The 22117-nt window shown below is 37.9% G+C and overlaps 2 long non-coding RNA genes across 4 annotated transcripts; one reads left to right on the top strand and one right to left on the bottom strand.

The window, feature by feature from the left end:
- Positions 1 to 98: 98 nt before the first annotated feature.
- LOC120721496 lies at positions 99 to 14178 on the bottom strand. The gene is made up of 4 exons (XR_005693176.1): positions 14066 to 14178; positions 13747 to 13988; positions 11686 to 11690; positions 99 to 110 (listed from the first exon to the last, which is right to left on the bottom strand). It is a non-coding gene; the product is annotated as an uncharacterized LOC120721496 (long non-coding RNA).
- LOC120721494 lies at positions 4502 to 22117 on the top strand. 3 transcript variants are annotated; one of them, XR_005693174.1, is made up of 3 exons: positions 4502 to 8596; positions 8982 to 9882; positions 17084 to 22117. It is a non-coding gene; the product is annotated as an uncharacterized LOC120721494 (long non-coding RNA). The 3 variants fall into 3 exon arrangements; XR_005693175.1 differs by lacking the exon at positions 17084 to 22117 and having other exon boundaries at positions 8982 to 9100; positions 9758 to 10653; XR_005693173.1 differs by lacking the exon at positions 17084 to 22117 and having other exon boundaries at positions 8982 to 10653.

Raw genomic sequence — 22117 nt, 5'->3', positions numbered from 1 at the left:
TCACATGAAAACCAAAATAATTCCAAACGCCAGATCTGAATGAGAGTGGGGGAGGTCCATGTTAAAAGGAGAGCTTAACTTCTGTCTCGCTAGCTTGCCCTGTGCTCTTCCTTCTGACAATGCTGTCTGTGTTGAGCGCTCAGTGAATCTGTGTTCGACTACTCCGCCTAGGCTGCACTGTCGAGCCTAGGCGGAGTAGTCGAACGCAGATTCACTGAGCGCTCAACACAGACAGCATCGTCAGAAGGAAAGTTGATAAAATAAATTACAAATGTTGTATTGTTCGATACATATGCTTACCGAACCGAAAGCACTGTATCGAACGGTTCAATATCGATACGAATATCGTTGCACCCCTAATATATATATACATATATATATATATATATATCTACTTGAATTACTACAATAAATGTTGTTTTAATTGCATGATTTCTCACAAGCATAATACAACAGTGACACTGAACATGATGAAATCTGATCAATTAAAAGGGGTATACATCACTGTAGTATTTGGATACAGTGTTTAAGAGGATTATTGCACCCCAGTCAATTAAATGACAAACTACACTAAATGATCTCTAATGATCATTTTTAAGCTTTATTTATGTTTAGTGAATCCCTAAATTGTTAATTTCATAAAATTGTGAATGCCAGGAAGAGACCCCGGCGGATGGTGCTGACAAGGAGGGGGTCAAACTGCGGGCTGGCACTAGCTGGGGCTCACTACTGGAGCTACCTGCGGAAGCAACACCAATGGAAACACTCTCCAGGGTGAGGAAGAGAGCATACCAACTTCTCCCGCTCCTAGAATGGCTATGCATGCTATCCTGTAATCTTCCTAGAGTTAGGGAAGGTAACTGTCTCTTGGAAGGGCCGCCCGTTCAGCAGCAGAAGCTCTATACAGGGGGCTTCTTCCCTTTGAGGGCATGAACCCTGCCAGCCCTCTGGCACCCCTCTGGGCCTTAGCAGTGGTGCTGTAGGGGCTTTGTGGCTCTCCATTTGAACCTCTGTAAGAGGCTGATTTGAGGCATCTGTCTTTAAAGACAGGATTGCTACTAGCTTTAACCAAGCAAAGGCTGCATATGCTATGTCCTCTTTGTATTTTGCATGCTTATTTGGACAGGACGAAGGATTTTTGGAAAAGTGACCAGCTTTTTATTTCGTGGGCAGGCCTATCACTAAGCAGCAGCTCTCACACTGGTTTGTGGAGGCAATTGCTCTTGCGTTTGGAGTTTGGGGCAGTAGACACCAGAGGGCCTGCGGGCTCACTTCAGCAGTGATCTGGGCCCTTTTTAGAGGGATGTCAAGCCAGGACATCTGTATTGCAGTGAGCTGGTCTTCACCTCTCGCCTTAATGGGCTAGGACATCTCCACTCCAAGTGTAGCCCAAGAAGTGCTGGGCACTGGGTCCTCACTTGGATACTGGCTATTGTTGTGACTGCATGAGATAAGCTTGTCTGGCAATACGGGAATTTCCATTTCCCATAGTGAGACATCAAAACAAATGCTAGGAATGAGAACTTTAGGTTACTTGTGTAACCATGGTTCTCAAAGTAGCCTGAGTGAGATGTCTTACCAGACAGCCCTTCTTGTTGAGGCGAAGTGAGAAGAGGTGCTTATCTTGAATAACGGCTACGTAATAGCACAAGATATTTAAGCATGGGTGGTTTTGCCTGACATGATTGTTGCAATCACTAGCCAATCTGGATTGGCAGAACAAGAGGAATGAGGAATATGCAAGGAGGCTCATCCCATAGTGAGATGTCTCACTCATGCTAATCTGAGAACCGGGATTATGCAAGTAACCTAAAGTTTGCATGTGGCTGACGACACCACTGTACTTTATGATTAATGCTATTAAATGCTGCAGTGCAGTGTTTGACAAATAGTATACAAGTCAACATTTCTAAAAATTAAAATACATTTCCACTGAAAATGTTAAAGACTTATTCAAATGAGACCTTTTGTTGTAAAGTGTCCCTAAAGCAGCTTCCATCTGTAGTTTTGCTAGTGGATAAAAAGCTGCTAAACATATACCTATTACTTTAATATACTTCATTTCCAGAAAACATTCATCCACTTCCCCTTTGTTGTTTCGACTGTAAAACAACCAAAGTTATACTTATCTGACAAAATATGCACCACATACACCAATTACATCAAAAACACTTAAATGCAAGGCAAATGTCCTGCAGGACGATTTAAGCATTTGTTTAATCTAAGATCATTGGTTTAAATGTTCGGTAGAATTGATGCATTTCTGTGGAACGTTTACACAATTTTTTACAAGCAATTCAATCCTGAGCGTGTTGTGTGGCATGAATAAGCAATGTGTCACAGTGTGCATATTTTCCCTTTCGGTTACATTACTAATGTCAGATAAAAAAAATACATACAGCTAACATTTAATTTCAGGCTTGATCCAATGTTGTCAAAACATTGACTCATGACTTGTCAAACCTTGATTTTTCAAAATTAAATTGCACTTTTTTAGTTGCTGATCAGTGAAGACAATTTGTCACAAAGTTAATGGAACTGATAATGTGGGTCACAGCATCACAACATAAATTATTTTGATAATAATGTGTGAACTTTTCACCCTCATTGTAGTGTCAGAGGGAATATGGTGACAATGTGAATGTCCTTTTCTCATCAAGAACTGGAATAGCTGGACAGGGATAGCTCAGTAGGTAGAGTGGTCGCCCCATGATCGGAAGGTCGGGGGTTAGAATCCACTGAATGGCTACTCTGAGGTACCCCTGAGCAAGGTACTGTCCCTACACACTGCTCCCCGGGCGCCTGCTCAGTGTCTGCACACTGCTTCACTCAAATGCAGAGAAAAACAAGTAATTTCTCCACGGGGATCAATAAAGTATGCATTATTATTATGAATATTCAGAGACAGAAGTCAAGGGAAAATGTGCTGCAAAACCATTTGTAGCTGTGTCTCAGTTACTCTCAGCGACCACAGTCTGAAAGAGAAGCAGCTTTCATGTTATATATTGTTATATACTGTGTGAAGTTTGCATATTTCCCTAATGCTTGGGTGGAGTTTTTGAAATGTGCAGAGTAAAGCTCTGTATTAATTCTGGTTAATGAATAGATAAAATGTGACTTGTAGTCTAAAGAGGTTGAAGTGGCCAGTAAGACAACAAGAAGGCTATAAATGTGTGTATGTTACATACACACTGCCCTGCCCAGGTTTAAACCATGATCTCTCTTACTGTGAGGCAACAGTACCAACCACTGAGCTACTGTGTTGCCATCTGTTTGACTACACCTTATTACGCCTACACTCCAGCATTAGTTTTTTGGGTTGTCCTAACTGTGACACAAATGTTCCCTTGGATGATGTAAATAAACACACATTTGATGAATACTTTTAGCTGTAATTCAAGAATACGTATATTACTACTGAGAAATTTCACAAAAATATCTAATAAGATAAAATTATACAATGACAATATTTTATATCTAAAAGTCAAAGGTAAAGTTTGAGCTTTACCTTTGAGCTTTCTTGGCATTTATCATGTTATGGAATAGAAACAGATTTAAACTATAACTTGACTGGTTGGTGAAGTCGTACAAAAGAAGGCTTAACTTTTTTTCCCCAAAACTATTTCATAACTGCCTCACTCTTAAAAACAAGAGTATGATCGTAGTGGCTTTTGCTCATAATTATGTGCTTTCCTTTACTTCAGGGAGAAATAGTTGATGTGGAATGATAAGTAAGTCTGTGTCAGTGTTGGTCTTTACTGTCAGTTTGATATGAGTTTCCTGTGCAGTAAATGAGGATACGGCATGAACCGTGACATTTTACTACAACATTAGTGCATTCAGTTATTCGATAATGTTCTATTTATGTCATCATAACTAATATTAGATAAGCTCTCGAATCTTCTACAGTTGAGGGCACAAATTATTCCATCCATATTCTTGACTGCTTATCAAGTTCAGGGTCCCAGATGGGCTGGAATCTATCCAAGCTGTCACCGGGCGAAAGGCAAGGTACACCCGTGGATAAGTAACACCAACTGCAATACTAATGAAATCTCAGACCATAGTCATATCTGTACTCAGCCTTCATTCTGAAGTCAGCTACACCCCTCTTTGTGTAAAGCTTTGTGACTGTATCTTGCTTGTTTGGAACGCTACTGATAAAATCTCTCCACAGACAGATATATAAACACCTGTTTTAGTACTCAAAATTGTGTTTCCAAGTGCCTCTTGGCCTACTTTTTTTTTTTTTAAACAGTGAGACATATAGTCACACAATTTAACACACAAATATTTTATTTATTTGTGGGCCATCTGATCTCAGGAATTCGCATGATAAGGTGGGGCCAGGTTTCACAATGAACTCACCCGAAACTCTGGCTGATTGGGACCCACACCCAGTTTCACACCTTGGCTCAGGCGATTAGAGGATCATCAGGGGGTCCTTTTGTCCCTCTGTGGGGGGATACTCCCACTAAGTTTATATCTGGGACTCTCCACCATTTGACCTTAGAACTGAAGAAGCTTCTCGGATGAGAGGTGAAACGTCTTCAAGTAACTTAAAGAAGTCCAGACGCTTTTCTTTGCAAGCTCCTTTGACCGTAAATGAGCTTAATTACACATGCTGCATTTGACTTTACAATGTTATATGTATCCAGGGTGTGGTAACATTTAAAGAAGTTCATGTGTTTTGAGGTGCCCAGGTGAATTATTCTGACTCTGGCACCATCTCATGGTAATGTTATGAATGGCATTGTGCTACAAATTAATGCTGAATGACTGAAGCAAAACACAAATAACAACAACAACAACAACATGAGGAAAACGAAATGTAATTTAGCTTCTTTAACAAATACTTTAATAAAAGTTTTGAAAACGGGACACTGTTTTTTTTTTAATAACATACCATTTATAAAGGGTTTACAGCTTTATTAAGGTTAATAAATCCATTACTAGTGCTTTGGAGAAGGAGCATAATTTTGGAGTTGGGTCCTAATTAACATAATAGGCCATCCTCATAGTCCTCATAGACCATCATTCACTGGTGAGGCATGCGCAAATAAGGAATTTTGTGTTTTTATTTGGTATACACAGCTGATTTCTGATTTTCTGATGAGCAATTAGGCATGACGAGCTTTAATTTTTAATAACTCGTAGGCTTGCAGCAATGTTAGCTCTCCATAATGCCAAGTCAAGATAATAACTGGATTTTTGTCCTGCAGCCTGTTTCCAGAGGGTAGAAAGGCAAAGCTCATCTTAATGTTTTAAAAAGATCGCTCCACCTAAAGTTGTTCTCTTTGATAGCTTATAATGAATCAGATATGAAACAGTAAATTTATTATTTAGCAATAAATGCAAAATCACTATAAACTGTCTTTTATTTAGCCAAGTAGTCAGTGATTGTATTTTAAAACATTACATTTGTTTTTTTTTACTGTAAGTTCTGAAGCATGTGAAACCTTGACAAGTATGCATGAAAATATGCAATAAGTGCTGTGTTTTACCAACAGAACCTACTGGGAAGGCACTGGCGCGCCATGAAGTGTGAGCTCATCATTATGCACAGCTTTGCGATCGTGTCAAGAGCCATAAAAGTGTTTGATGTGTTCAACCGTGTTTTGCTACAGGATTGACTGCTGATTTACATTTTTAAAAGAAGCAGGAATATATCCTTAAGGAGATTTGTGTGTTCTCTGATCTCTGCTTTGCTAAATTTGTTTAATTTCCCCAATACGCACAGCATTGTTATGGGTGGAGTGTTTTCAGATGTTGCTTTTAATAATGACTTAGCCTTTTGGAATAAAGGTCATGTGTAATGAATTCTTTCATTTTTTTCTGGTCAGGGAGAGATTCAAAATGAGGAGCTGGTAAACACAGAGGAAAATTATCTAGGTTTTCCATCCGTCCGTCTATCCATCCACTTATCCAAATAAAGGTTGGGGGGGCTAGTTTTTCTAGATAAAACTTTAAAAAGAAATGACACTAAAAAAAGCTGCAGTTCATTTGTTTTTGAACTGAAGTGCTTTATTTTATTCAAAATAGTTTGGCAAGCACTGAATTGCACCTCTTTCGAGAAGTCGTGAAGCCATCCTGCTGATTCTCCAAGTGTGCAGTTGTTTTCGATATCAGACAACTTGGTCACACAAATTTTACACAGATAACAGCCATTAAAAACATGCTGCTATTCTTTAGTGCATCCAAATGGAAATTATATATAGATGTAAACTCCCCAGAGTAACTTCATCTTTTGCTTTAAAAATGCTACAGTAACTACATGCAACTGATGCAAGTCTTCCATTTGTGAAATTACTTCAATTTCACAACCTGTTAATAAAATAAATAAATAAATAAAATAATAATACTTAACTGTATTTTATAACTGGAATGTGCACTAAATTACTTCCACATAAGCCACTTTGACCAGTTGCTTATCAGTAAGTTCCCTCTACTACAGCATATATGTATGACTTTTCACACCTATAGAACATTACATATTACACCATCTCATTATGTATTAAAAAAAGCTATGCCAAAATGCAGAAGCATTGTGTGAAAAATTAATTACACTTCGTGATTCAGTTGCACTTCAGCATTTCAATCACACTGCGGTTTGGGCTTTGAATGAGCAACTGCAACACGCAGATTCTTTTCTTTTTTCAGCCATTCAGTTAGATTTGAGATGCTGTGAATGGAATCGTTGTCCTATTGCATGACTAAGTTTGGGCCAGACTTTATCTATTACACAGACAGCCTCACATTTGATTAGAATACTTTGGTATAAAGAGAATGTCATGGTTTACTCAATAACTACAAGGTGTCCAGGTTCTGCAGCTGCAAAACAAAACAGAATCATCATCTTCTGCCACTGTGCAACCACTCAAAACCTTTGACATGAGGTGTTTGTGCTAATATGGTCTGTTCCTTTTCATCAAATGTTGTTCTGTGCATTATGACCGGACATCTCCACATTGTTCCAAAGTCAGATGTAGCTTTGCAAACCTAAGTGGTGTTACCATGTTCCTTTTAGGTCAAGTGTCCCTTCAAAAGCTCTACACAAGTGTACAATGAAAATGGGATTCATTTGATTTAGCTTGTAATGCTTACTGTCCTATGGGTTTGGGAGATAGGTAGGTAGATAGGTACACAGTTAAGCCAGTAAACTCAGTCAACTGTGAATGCTCCTGAAATCTATCAGCCATTAAATTCTGTGAGATTATGGATTAACCCTTGTTACAGATATGTCAGCACCAAAGTTGCCTATCTGTTTGTAGCTTATGTCTTAACTGTTCCCAAAGGTATCCCAAGCTAAGGTTCAATGCCCTCTACTGAACAAATGCAAAGGATTAATTCCAGGTAGAACTAAAAGCATAACAAGTCATCTGTCCCTACTGAGCAGATATATTACACCAAATTAAATTTCTGACAATGACTGTGGAATCGATAGTATCAGATAGCATCTGCACCAATCAGCCATTGCATTAAAAGCTTAACCTCACAATCTATGGACCCAAAGGATCCCAAAGGATTAATGTCTTGGTGCAGCCACCACAAAACACCTTCAGAGGTTGCATGTACATGTCTTGATGGCTCAGACTTCTTTTGCTGACACAAGGTGGACATAAATACTATAATGCAGGGTTTTTAATGAGCTGGCTGATTGCTGCATTTTAGGTTTAACATTAACGCTTTCATGCATAGTGGTCACAACAGTGGACAGCTATTCAAAGGCTGTTTTCTTGTATTTGTGTCAGTGTTGATGGTATACTTGCACATAATCCATTACATTGGACACTGATGTGTCACTCCATACCCTGCAACCCACTGGTGGCAGTGTATGTTACTATAGATGTAGGATGTGTTTTATTGTAGTTATTGTTATTTAACCCTTTCGTGCATGAATTTTACCAACCTTGATCAGATTTTTTTTCTTAAGTATTTTTACTTTGATCTTTTTATGCCTAAAGATGAATAAAAATACTTAAGAAAAAATCCTGATTGAGGTTGTCATAATTCATGCATAAAAGGGTTAATAATGGAATTATGGAAAGGTTTGGTTTCTTTGGGAAACCAAATTCTATTGTGAGAAAATCAGAAGACAACACGGAATCATATCTCGGGTGTTGCATTAGGAGGACCATCTTGCATAAAAGTCTGGCAAAGCCAAATATGCAGAACTGCATGCTGTGGTGACCGCTCGCATTTAAGGGAGCAGCTAAAAGTAGTTTAATCTTAGTGTGATACAAATATCAGGATATCAGAGAATAAGTAAATGATGCAAGCAGCATGGTCAGTGTGGTGATTGTGTTTGCAGGCTTGTGCTCTTTGATACAGGACAGTTATAATTTGGACTTCAATTATGAATCCTTTTCTCTACTCCACCCTGTGCCACGTTGAGATATTTTGTCTTTCTGTCCTTTCAGATCTGTCTACTGGCTGGGCAATGACACCCTGAGGGTGTTCTCTGCCCTTTTTACCGAGAACTGATGGCGACTGTGCCAAGGGCTGAAAGCCAAAGATGGTGTGATGCCAAAGTCAGTAGTGGTGCTGCAGGGAGGAGAAAAGGCACAGAGGTACTGCAGATGTCCTCTTTAGACAGGTAGGTACTTTGTAATTTTGGTTTTATTCATTCTTTCTCGGGCCTTAAGCCAGCAGTGAGTTTGCTCTTGGTTGTGTCTGATCACCCAGAGAGCATTTGATTTGAGTGGATAAACACCTCACTCGGTGAAAGTCAAGTTGCAAGTTTCTCCAGTTCTCATAATCAACCATACTCTGTCACAAGTATGCAGACCAACCTGCACATTGTATAGGAATCACTTATCTGTATGATCTTAGGTTTTCCACCACGTGAATTTGAACAGAAATCAGTTGCCATATTGAAGGTTATTTTTGATGTCACAAGTGGCCTGACAATGGGAAGCTCTTATATTTCTTTTGAACAAAGATAGCTCATTAATCCTGTAACTGATTCTTGAATTGTACAGGAGTCTTTCATCCACCGGGCTTTTGGAGTGACTGAGGCTCACTGCTTAGGAGCCATTGATGTGGACTCCATTCTTTTTGTTCCTAAACTGCCCGAGAGCTATGCTGCTTGGATTGGAAAGTGAGTCACACTGATCCTCAAAGAGCTGTGTACAAGGCCAACACCATCACCAGCTAGTCCATAGCAGTGAGCTGAACCTTCAATATTATTATTGCCAAATTTAATAGGTAATATTTGGTATCATTATTTAAATTTCCTCAGGGCTGTTTGACTACATCACTGCTGCAGAATTGCAAGTTCACATAGTACATTTGTATTTATTTACTTAAATAACTACAAAATTATGTGAAATTGCAAATTTGATCGCTCCACTTTAAAAATTGTGAATGTGACACGTTATTGATTAAATAAATGTTGCTCCACATCGATTGTTAACGTGTTTAACATTATAATGTGATACTGACCATCTGACCATTTGCTTTTCCCTTATCTATAAACGTAAAAGAATCTTTTGTCATTTTATTATAAAAAAAATAATAATAACTGTCACTCAAAAGTAATTTGGTAAGCACTTTATGTTCTGCACTATTTTTCTGCATTATTTTTTTCCTCCGAATTCTGTCCTCAAAACTGGACTTCAAAGTTATAACATAACCCATCAGTTTTGTTTTAAGAGAGCCTCTTAAAATCTCTCTGACTTTATGTGTATAGTTTGCTAAGTGCACTTGTTTTTGTCGGTTTTATGTTTTTCATTTTTTGACACGATCTTTCCTAAAGAGCACTTGAAGGAGAAGTATGCTGTTGATGAGGTGCACTACACCTGTAAGTCTGTCAGTGTTGGTTCTACAGTCCAGCCTCTCTGGTGTGGTCAAAGCATCTTACAACCTTAATTTGGGGCAAAGGTAAGAAACCCTTTGAACAACTTTTATCATATTTGACTTCTGCTTTTATACATCAGTTTTTATATCCATGTAACTATTTAAATTAAAGGTAATTTAGATAATGAATCAAAATTGGTGCCTAGAGCTGTTCAAGATGAATAGTGAGACTTGCTTTTAGAAGGACATTGATTAAACAGTCTAACCTTTCAGCTCCCCGGTACAAAGTCAGTATGATGTATAATTATACTGATGTGTGAAAAGTACAGTTAATAGTCGGGTGTATTCACAAATAGCAGGTGGCCTTGATGTGTTCTGCCTCCTGCATGCTCTACCCAGGCAGCATCTGAGCCTAAATTAAATGCACTATTTTCAGTTATGACAGCTCTGCTGATATGTGCCATTTCTTGCTCTGTGCCACATGTGAGAAGTTATGCCTGGCTCATTTAAACTATAATAAAGAAGGGAGTTCCACAAAGCAACAATATTCACCAAATCAAAATGTATTAATCATAATCATAAAAACTGTGAAAGAGAATAGGAGTTAGCCTAAGGGCATGTGTGGCTTAAACTAGGGATAACTACAACACAATTCAGTTCAGTTCAGTTCAGTTCTTTTTTATTTTTTTATTTTTTATTATTTTTTATTTCTTTTTTATTTCAAACATATACATTCACCCACCAACGTTTCATAAAATCATTCCATACAGTTGTTTGAAAAGGAGTAGGCAGAAGTATATACTTATTTTGCCCTACCCCCTCAGGTTTACATCCTCATCATCTAAATTTGAACAACAAAAACGTATACAATGCCTTCAACTTAGAACATAACATCTCAAAAAAGTATTTTCACATGTTCAACTAAAACTATATTTAGATTTGCTAATTTGCAGAAGAAAATAAACATGAGTTTGACTGCTGTCTTGGGTTAATTGCATTTTCTTCATTCTTATACTTATTTAAAATTTCTTTTTTGAGTTTTATTTTAAACTGGTTTATATCACTACTGACCTTTATTTCTTCTTTTAACTCGTTCCAGAATTTAACTCCCGCTATTGAAATAGACATCCTTTTCAATGTTGTTCTTACTCTTTGTAATTTTAAATTCCACTTCCCTCAAAAATTATACCTCCCTTCTCTTTCTAAGAACCATTTACTTATTTCGATTGGGAGCATCCCTTTCCTTACCTTATATATTATTTGCACTGTTTTAAACTTCACCAGATCCTGGAATTTTATAGCTTGCGTCCTAATAAAGAGTGCATTTGTGTGAGCCCTATACCCCTCCTGATTTATTAGTCTAATGGCCCATTTCTGCATTATGATTATAGTCTGAATATTACTTTTATATGTATTTCCCCAAACCTCTACACAATAATGAATGTATAGCAAAGACAATGTAATTACAATGTCCTAGAAATTGTTTTACTTTCCCCAAGACAGCAATGCCCCGTGCTAACTTTCCCCTCACATACAGTAAGTGATGTGTGATTTCCAACAGGCCTTTTGATCAATGATCACACCAAGAAATTTTATGGCATTAACCCTTTCTAGATATATATTATCGACACATATTTCAATGTTAATGTTTTTCTTATAGTTTCCGAATAACATAAATTTTGTTTTATTTAAATTTAAGGACAATTTGTTTCTATCAAACCACTTCTTTAATATCTTTAACTCCTGTGTGATCACCTCCAAAACCTGTTGAAATTCCGCACCTGAACAAAGTATATTGGTATCATCTGCAAAAATTACAAACTTTAGTATCTTCGATACTTTACAAATATCATTTATGTACATAATAAACATTTTCGGACCCAATACTGATCCTTGAGGTACTCCACGTTCAATATCCATCAATTTAGATTTAAACTCATTTATTTGTACATATTGCTGTCGATTCATCACATAGCTGTTTATCCAATCCAGTACCACACCCCTGAACCCATATTTTTCCAGTTTGATTTTTAGAATTTCTTGGTCAACAGTATCAAATGCTTTTTTTTAGATCTAGAAAGACTCCAAGTGCATACTTCTTGTTATCCATACATTCTGTTATTTCTTCCATTAAATCCATCAATGCCAAAACTGTTGATCTATTATTTCTAAACCCATACTGGCAATTTGCCAACAAATCATGTTTATCCACAAAGCTATCAAATCTTTTTAGAAATAGTTTTTCCAGTATCTTAGAAAACTGGGAGAGTACCGACACTGGTCTATAATTTGTAAAACAATGCTTTTCACCTGATTTATAAATAGGAATAATTTTTGCAACTTTCATTTTTTGTGGAAAAACCCCTTTCTGGAAAGACAAATTAAAAATATATTGTAGTGGTTTTACAATACCATCAATTACTCTCTTTACCGTTACCATATCAATATCATGACAGGCAGTACTCGTTTTGTTCTTAAGTCCACTGACAATATCATATATCTCCTTCTCTTCCACTGCTCTTAAAAACATTGAACTTGCATTCCTTTCAATGTTTCCTCCAGTCTCCCTTTCTATTATATCAACCTTTATTTCCGCAGCCAGTTTTGGCCCTATATTTACAAAAAATTCATTGAATCCATTTACTATTTCGTTCATTTTACTAATAGTATTTGTCCCTTCCGTAAAATACCCAGGGTAGTCATTAGTCCTTGGTCCATTTTTTATTATACTATTTAATACCTTCCATATCCCTTTCATGCTATCTTTATTATCTTCTAACTTTTTGATGAAGTATTCTTTTTTACAAGTTCTCATTATGTTAGTTAATTTATTTTTATACTTTTTATATTTCTTTTCAGATTCTGTAGTTCTCTTTTTAATGAATTCTCTATATAAGGTGTTCTTTTTTTTTACAGGCATTTTGCAGTCCCTTTGTCATCCATGGTCTTCCTGCATACTTATCTTTCCTGTTGACTTCAATAAGTAGGCTGTTTTCCTCTAATAAAGCCATGAATATGCTTAAGAATGCCTCATAGGCTTTATTTACATCCTTGTGTTTATATACAATAGTCCAATCTTGTTTTATTAACTCATTTTTGAGACACTGCATTGTCTTTTCAATCAAACCAAAGCAAATGAAAGCAAACCAAAAACAAAACAAAACAAAGCAAAACACATCTGGGTGCTTGAAAGGGATCAGTCAGAGAGAGGGAGCGTGTGAGAGAGACATCTTGGAAGGCCACGGGCTTGTATGGGCTCCCAAGCAGCTGAAATAATTTCCTCTATTAGAATGGAAGAGCTGTTAATTAAGACCTAAAAAATAAGGAGGTAACAGGCAGGCCCAAAAACCAAGACTGACACAAGGCCTGGGGCTGTCATAAAGGGCAACTTCAAAAAGTGTAATAATCTGATTCTCCTAACATTTTTCAGAAGTTTATGTGTTTAAAAATGCTGATGTTGTTTCTGAAGAAGAATCCTCACTATGCTACTTCTTCTACAGTATGAATGTATGCCTTGTTATGGCAGGTCCCGTTTCATTTATATCTTGTGAGAAAGTCATGTTATTGAAATTATAAATGAACATGCATTTAAAAGTTTAAGATCACCTGTAATATGATAATAGGGACCTGTGCTGATATTTCTGTGGGATGATGTGAAATCTCAGAGGACAGTTCACAACCCAGTTTTTGGCTCCCCCAAAGCACATGGAGCATCACAGCAACAATCCGTTTGGTGCAACAGTTCATTAGAATGCACAATGGTGAAAGATCTCAACCACCAATACTCTTAGTGGACTTTTATATTGAATTTTATTATTTAAATTTGTAACGTGGAATTTAATTTGCTTCATTTTGACAGCCCAGTGGGAAAAATGCAATCAAGTTCAGGCTCTTTGTAACTGCATGTTTTGAGAGACTGGGAAAACGATTATGTCTATCAGTGTTGACAGCAGATTCCCAGGGGAGCTGTACTGGTGGATTGACAGCACCAGAGCTATTCTGGAGGTGTTCATGTTAACAAATCATAAAATATATGCAGAGTACAATATAAGAGCATTGACGACCGAAAATTTGCCTATAAATTGGCAATAAATGATCACATAATTTTACAATTATTTCCATATTTAAACTTTGTCCTATTGATGATTTGTTCTTCAGATTATATTTCAGGTGATTTTACATCTTCGTACCTTTTTTTTTTTTTTGTGTGTGTCCCGTTTGGATCTTTAGCCATCAGAATTGTTGTCTTAAGGCCAACAATTCGTACCTGCCTGGGTGTTAGATACCTTTATTAATCACAAGTTAAGACACAACTCATCTGCCAGTTTTTCCATGAAGTAATACCAGCTAAACACAGCAAGTAAAATTGGAAAAAGTAAACTGCATGACCCACAGCTGAGATCTAGAAAAGACAGAGTTGGTGGTGTTCAGCATTCATGTGACAGTGCTACTTATAGACAAACCAAGAGGAGGACAATATTTCTTTCTTATCCAAAGCAGGTCGTGAATATTTTAGGCAGTGCTCAGACTTGGGAGGTATTCATGCACACATACTTCAGGGCAATACCCTGCTTAAAATTCTGGCAATTTACCTTTAAATACTTGAATTTGTGATGTAAAAGTATTTGGTTTTCATCTTTATTATTTATTTTTGGGAGAGTGTTTTTAGTTTCCATATCTTTGGCTCTCTTAAATAATAGATGCAGTTCTACATCCATCAGGTTACATTTGCCTTCTTGGCTGCAAATAAGCTGTTGAAAGAATTCCGTGGACTTCAAAGTTCTTTCATCTTGCTTTAGTTGACTGATGTGTGTTTTACTCCTTAGATTTACAACTACTGCTAACATTAACGGTTTTTCATTCATAAACTATAACCCCAATGCCAGAAAAGTTGGAAAGCTGATCAGAATGTAAAGAAAAACATGCAACGAGTGAGACATTTTACTATTTCATTAAAAATACAAGTTCATCTTGAATTTGATTGCAGCAACATGTCTAAAAAAAGGTTGGGGTGGGGGGAAACAAAAGGCTGTAAAAGGCTGATACTTAAAAGAAACAGATGGAGTAAGATTTTGCTAACTAATTAGATTAATTGGCACCAGAAGAGTAACATAACGGAAGATAAAAAAGAGCATCTTGGGGATGGACTTGTTAGAGTTTCGCAGAGGTAAAGATGGGCAGAGGTTCATGGGTTTCCAAAATACTTCATCTCCAAATTGTGGAACAGTTTCAGAATTAAGTTCCTCAATGTAAAATTATGAAGACCATTGCACAGTACATCAACAGTACATTGCACAGGTCGGGTCTTAGACTCCACCTCTCTGGGAACTCCCAGGCCCTCCAAAGTGTGGAGGCCTATCTCCCCTCACCACACTCCCTGCCGGTGACCGATGCCCTCAGGGGTCGGTACATTGGTGGTTCTTGGTGTCCGGGGCTGGGCGCTCAGGTACGTACCAGCTCACTCCCGGTGGCTACTTGGCGGGGCCTGGCGCCTGTTGCTCGGTCAGGCCTCTTCCGGGGCGCGAGGGGCCCTCAGGCCTCCGGCCTCTGGGCCTGCGGCTCGGTTCACTCTGGCACAGCTGGCTGCCGGCAGAGCCGGCGGGCACGCCGGTGCAGTCCCCTCTAGCTTCTGCTCGGTGGCTACTGGGTGACCCCCCGTCTGGGGATCCTCAGCCCTTCCCATGAGGGTGGCACGGATGCCCCTCCGGTGGTCCTCCTTGGGCTCTCGCACTCTGGGGCCTCTGGATGTCTGGGGCCTGGATCTCCTCCATGCCTGCTTCATGCCCTGGGGGACAGGGCTATGGCTCTTGCAGACCATTACATGTGGAAACCATTTGAATACAAGCGCACTGATCCACACAGGTGTGCACACGGGTGTTCACTGTTCGTAGACTTAAATCACACCTTTCTTGGCTGCTACTTCAAAGCACATTGTGCGCTGTCTGTCCTGCGTGCTGCACAACAACATTGAATATTTAGTATTTACTGCTGTTTACACTTAGCTAGATTAATGCGATGGTGTTGTGTTTAGTATGTTGCTTTGGGTTTTTTTGCTTGTTTTCTATTCTTTCTCTCTCAACAGGTGATCCAGGAGATTTTTTCCCCCCTTTCTCACTGTCCCTCTCCCCTTCTGTTTTTCTTTTCCTTCCTCTTTCTTTCTCTCTTTCCTATCCCTCACTCATGTCTGTCCCGTCTGTAACAACTGAAAATAAAATAAAATAAATAATAAAAACAAAGTTCGATCAAATGGACCAATACGGCAATGCCATGATGATCCATTTGGCAAAATAAATCCATTGGGTATCGTTGTTGGTCTTCAGACAACAATTCTGACGGCTAAAGAACCAAATGGGACAGGCAAAAAAAACAAAAAAAAACCAGTACATTGCACAGTACTATTGCACAGTACATCAACAGTACATAATATCAGCAACAGATTCAGCGAATGTGGAGAAATAACTGTGTGCAAGGGACAAGGCTGAAAATCAGAATCGAATGCCTTTGATCTTCAGTTCTTCAGGTGACAGACATGATTCTGTCATGGAAAACATCAAATCTCTTTCATTACATTTATTATAAAAAATAATAATAATAAGCTGCTTAAAACGGCCTTTGATATGATTTCTCACACTATCTTTCTGAAAAAACTTGCATTCATTGGCATTAATCATACCCCCCTTGCCTGGTTCACCTCATATCATGCAGATCGCTCTCAGTTCATTAAACTCAAATCTTACTCTTCAGGTTCATTTTCTGTTTCTGCTGGTGTGCCCCAGGGTTCAGTATTGGGGCATCTTTTATTCATTATTTACATGCTTCCACTTGGTCACATATTTTGGAAATACAATATTAACTTTCACTGTCACACAGATGACACTCACCTGTATATTTATTCCAAACCCAATTTCACCCTTCCACCCATCTCCCTTTCTGACTGTCTCATGGAGGTTAAATCATGGTTCTCCTCCGATTTTCTAAAACTCATTAGTAATAAAACTACTACTCATGAGCACAGCTTCCACACTAACCAAATCCCACAAGTTTTCCATTAATATTGACAACTCCTCCATCCTTCATTCCCCTCAGGTTAAGAGTCTGGGTGTCATCCTCGACAGTTTCGACATTTCAGTCTCATATTAATCACATCACCGATCCGCCTACTACCACTTAGATAATATCAATCGTCCCCAGCCTCCCAGCCCCCTGCTGCTGCTATGCTTTTCCATAGCCTTGTCACTTCTCGGATTGATTATTGTAATTCTCTTCTCTTTGGTCTCCCTAACAGGTCCTTTCATGAACTGAAACTCCACCAGAATTCTGCAGCCCAGATCATAATTTGCACACCTCCAGAGAGCGCATCACCCCTGTTCTTCAACTGCTTCACTGGCTGCCTTTCAAAATATCACTTCTCACTTTCAAAAGTATCCGTGACCTGGCCCCTCCCTACTTGTGTTATTTAGTCCACATTACTATTCCTTTTCATCCCTTTAGGTCTTTGTCCGCCACTTACCTTATTGTTCCCTCTGCCCAACTCACCACTATGGGGCACAGAGCTTTCAGCCGTTCTGCCCTCTCAACTTTGGAATTCACTTCCTCCAGATTTCTGTAATATTGGCTCTCTTCCCTTATTTAAGTCAAAACTCAAAATCCATCTGCCTTCTTTAATACAACTGAAGTTAAGCTGCTAGAATGGATGGATGGATTTTAGATTTTGAGGATAAAGAGGGTTGGAATACAATAAATAGTACAAGAAATAATTTTAGTTTTATTAATAATAGTAACAGTACTAAAATATCACTTTATTATCTGTGTGCATTGAATTAGGAATCTATTAGGTGACATTTAGGCTGCTGGCAGAGGAGTAATAAAGTCTTTTGAGTTATATCATTCAGTGTGCTGCTGAGTGCTAGAGAGGCCACATAGGCACAATGGTTCCTTCCAAAATGACCTTTATTCTGCAGCCTGAAAGTAGCAGAAAATTTGTTCTTGTTAATTCTGCTGCACTGAACAGCAGATAGCTGATGTTGTGTCCTGAAACCAGCAGTTTTCCTCACACTGGTATGTACCAATCACTGAAAATAAGTGTGCAACTATTTGGTAATTTTTGCACTAATCACCCTCCTGCACGCTACTTTAAATTGGCTCCCAACTCATTTATATATATTTAAAAAAAAACCTTTGTTAATACATAGTTTAAGCACTAATATCACATTTGTTTTTTTTATTAGTTTTCAAAAAAACAAATTAACCATACACACCACAAAACATTTAATGCTGTATAAACTTTTGAGTGCATAACATGGCAATATAATACCTTATTTGTCTGTGTATTTTTTTTTCTGCGGTGAGGACAGAATACAGATAGTGGGTGCATTTGCCTCACCATCTGCCTCCTTTGATGGAGTTAGTATGTTTAATTTCACCAACTAGCAAGATAGCTATCAACATAATTATACTTTCGTAATGGATGTTTTTATTTTTATTTTTTAACTAATGTTGCAGAAAACTTGATATACTGATTCCTGCTGACTAATTAAATTTGAAATGTAATTCAGTTAACCAAGCTGTCTCGTGTTTGTTGATTATTACTTTAATTATTATTTTTATTATTTATACACTTTTTTAGCACCTTTCAAAAACAATGTTACAAAGTGCTTTGCAAGACAAGACATAATGAACAGCAGTAAAACATTTTTCAAATACTCATCTCTAATGGAATGTAACCATTTCCGTCATATTGCATTTTTATGTATAATATTGTCCTTTTTTCATTTTCATTTTTTTTTTTTTAAATTAGCTTCCAAGTGAACAACAGTCTTTTAAACCCACTCATGAATGCAATGGTAGATAATTAAAATGTATTACTGAAGAAGTCCACTTAAGATAAGGATAAAAAAGCTTTTGCCCAAGATTGTATTTAGTCATACTCTCACGAACCTCTGCAGTTATAGCTGCACAGTTGGGTAATGGCGTGTTTGCTATCAAAAACAGTGACTTCTCTTATAGACGTCTCTTTTTTTTCCCCTTCCTCTCAATTTATGAGTGGGTCTGTGTAGATGTAATGGACTTCGTGCTTGCCTGGTTGTCCTTGGCATTAAGGTTTGCACCCTCCAGATGAATTGACATTTTCTAAAATGAGGAGGAATGCTTTTCAGGCACACCTCCTGGGAAGCAGGGCTTGATTGGACCCTCTGCCCCCTCTTCTTACTCCAGCTTGCATGGCTATCTTTTCATGGGCTTTCTTTCCCTTTTTTGTTAATTACTGCCTGTGTTTGGGGTGAGTGCCCTGTGTTATTTATGTTGTTTATTTGTGGAAAAAAACTTTAATTCACTTCATTAATAAGCTACAACATGTGCACACAAAAAAATATAATAGAATGAATCAAAAAGCAAAGGAAAAATTTGATTTAGGTCTAAAACTTACATTAGTTGTGGACTGAAACATTTTCATCAGTTCTGCAGCAGTCGATTACAAAGTTTCCACTGGAATGACAAGATCTCATTTAAAAGCTGTGTGTCACATGGTCCTTGCACCATTCCTCTTTTAGCAGTGTATATTAGGTTTATTTCAGTATTTAGAGTGTTGGCATTTTTTTTTTTTTCAAACTATGCCTGTTGAGTGTGTGGAATCGGTGTCATTTTGAGCTTGAATACCACAATCAGCAGCTGCAAAATAGCTGCTGATTGTGTTATAATGTAATCCACAATGTGGTATATATGTAATCCTGCTGGGTAATTAACCGTGTCAAAGTATAAATGCTTGTTCTGTGCCATTTAATAACTCTGTTATATATCACTTAAAGTACACACAAAGATCAGCCACTTGGGACAGCTCTCTATTGAGGATACTTGAAGCAGAATAAACCACCAACATATTCTTATTTGTTATACATTACTTACATGTTACATTTTTTTTGTGCATGTGAAAAGCTGTGCATAACTTCCCATTTGATGTGTCTGCTTACTAGAGAAGCTGTAAAAACTAATTGTGTCTGCAAGGTTCAAGATTGCATCTGAACCTGTCACTGACAAAAACAAGCACTTTTGCTTTGACACAAACTGTTGACTCCATAAATTATATCGCAACAATTTTTGTCCTCAAAAGACAGGAATATGGGCCCCCTCTTAGAAAAAACAAAGTTTTCTTTAAGTGTAAGAGTTGTTTTCTATTTATTGCATGGCTGTAGATTCACTGTAATGTGCATTGAGTTTACTGGTCAGAGAGACAGCTGGTTACTCCTCCTTCTGTTTGTAGCCATCTCATATGAAGCTGGAGGTCCTGTGCTACACCAACAGGATTTCCAGCGAAGCCCACAAAATGGTTAGATCCTCCTGAGTTAAACAAACCATCCTTGAACATACCAAAAATTCAAAAAGAAAAATGTTCAAGCTCACCCAAAGGATTCAAGGTGTTAGGATCCTTGTGATAATATTTGACCAATAAACTGTAACACTAAAGCAATTCCTTACGTCTTTCTTTAATGTTCATTGGAAATCATTTTTAGGAAAAACAGAAACAGAAGTAATTTTCAAGCTTGATAACTGCATATAGTTACTTTTTTTTTTTTTATTAAAAAAGGGGGCAGAAAAATATGAAACAGAGAGGTAAATGGGAATATTATTATTATTTTTTAAATTTTACATTAGAAAGATGTAAGGGCTGTGTTTAGTGACAAGACATGGAAGCACAAGCAAATGGATTTATTCCACATTAACTTATATAGATGTTATGCAGACACTTTCACTGTATTGTTGTGTGTGTGTGTACGCACACAACAATACAGTGAATGTATATATGGAATTAGCTACCTATGGCTTTTAGTCAAGCCAAGATATTAGAGCAAAACACAGAAAAGCAATTTAAAATGATATTTCAGTTTATTTGGCTCATGCTTATTTTTATTTTTTTATTAAAGCTATTATTTTAGTTCGGCTGACTTTCAATACTCTGCCGTCAGAGTAGCTTTCCATGAGACTGATTTTTGTTTACCATGTGAGAGGAACTATTACCTGTAATAATTTTCTTGAGGTAACAGGTAATGCTATTTCCAGAAGAAGGGAAGCATATACAAGTAGAGTAATTTTTACAAAAGTGGAGTTGGTCCTATGCAGACAGCACAGTCTGAAAAAGATAGGTGACTTCAGGGTGGTGGAAATGGTGCATGTAGCAAGGCAGCAGTGGATGGGGAGCAAGTGAAGGCAGAGGCGAGGATTAAATTGTAGATACTTAAAGATGAAGAATGATGCACAGAGTTCAGGGAGGAGCTGAGACAGGCTCTGGGTGGTAGGAAAGTGTCAACAGATGACATGGAAAGTATAGCTGAAGTGATGAGGGAAACATCCAAGAAGGTCTTTGGTGTATCATCTGGACAGAGGAAAGAGGGCAAGGAACTTGGTGGTGGGATGCAAAAGTACAGTAAAGCATTCATTGGAAGAGATTAGCAAAGAAAAAGTGGGATAGTCAGGGAGATGATGAAAGTAGACAGGAGCACTGGGAAGCTAAGCATACCAAAGGGGGAGGTGGAAAAGGAAGAGGCTATTAGTGAGTTGTATTTGAGCTGGACACTAAGTAAGGAGAAAAAGACTTGTATTGATTGGTTAGACAAAGAGATTGTGCTGGATGGTGCAGCCAGTCAGGGTGGTTAAGGACTGAGATGGAAATGTACTAATGAGTGAAAAGATGGAAGGAACACTTTAATAGCTGATTAATGAAGGAAACAGAGAGTAGGATGGATAAGAGAAAGCTGGTGAATCAGAAAGTGGACAGGGATTAGTAAGGCAGAAGTGAGGGCAACAATGAAGAGGATCAAGAGTGGAAAGACGGTTGGTCCTGTGGACATACTGTGCAGTGGAACAATGGTGATGAGAGGAGCTGTAGTAACTATGGATGAAGTGATGAGCCATACCATGAAGATATGAGGTATCAAGAGAATATCACAATGTCATTGTGCCTTTGTAGATACAGAGAAAGCACATGATCGGGTACCAGGAGAGGGACTGTAGTATTGTATTAGGAAGTCAGGAGTGGCAGAAAAGTATGTGAGGGTGGTGCAGGACATATGAGCACAGTGGTGAGGTGTGGAGTATTGCGACTGAGGTATTTCCTGTGCTTGACAATGTGGTGGTTAAAAAGTGAATGACTTCAACGAATTCTTAAAAAGCATGGAGTCAGGAAAAGGACAGCAAAAGTTCTTCTGCTAAAAATTATTTTTTCTTCTTTGCAGTCTCTTCCAACTCTACTGCTACACTAAAGGATAAATGTGTCACAATTCATATGTGTGCTCTTCTTCCAGGAGAGGACAAGTGAACTTGAAACAAG

Source organism: Simochromis diagramma, unplaced genomic scaffold (assembly GCF_900408965.1).
Source record: "Simochromis diagramma unplaced genomic scaffold, fSimDia1.1 OVJJ01000603.1, whole genome shotgun sequence".
Classification (NCBI taxonomy): Eukaryota; Metazoa; Chordata; class Actinopteri; order Cichliformes; family Cichlidae; genus Simochromis; species Simochromis diagramma.
Note: the sequence above shows the minus strand (reverse complement) of the source record. Positions and strands in the feature narration are given on the sequence as shown.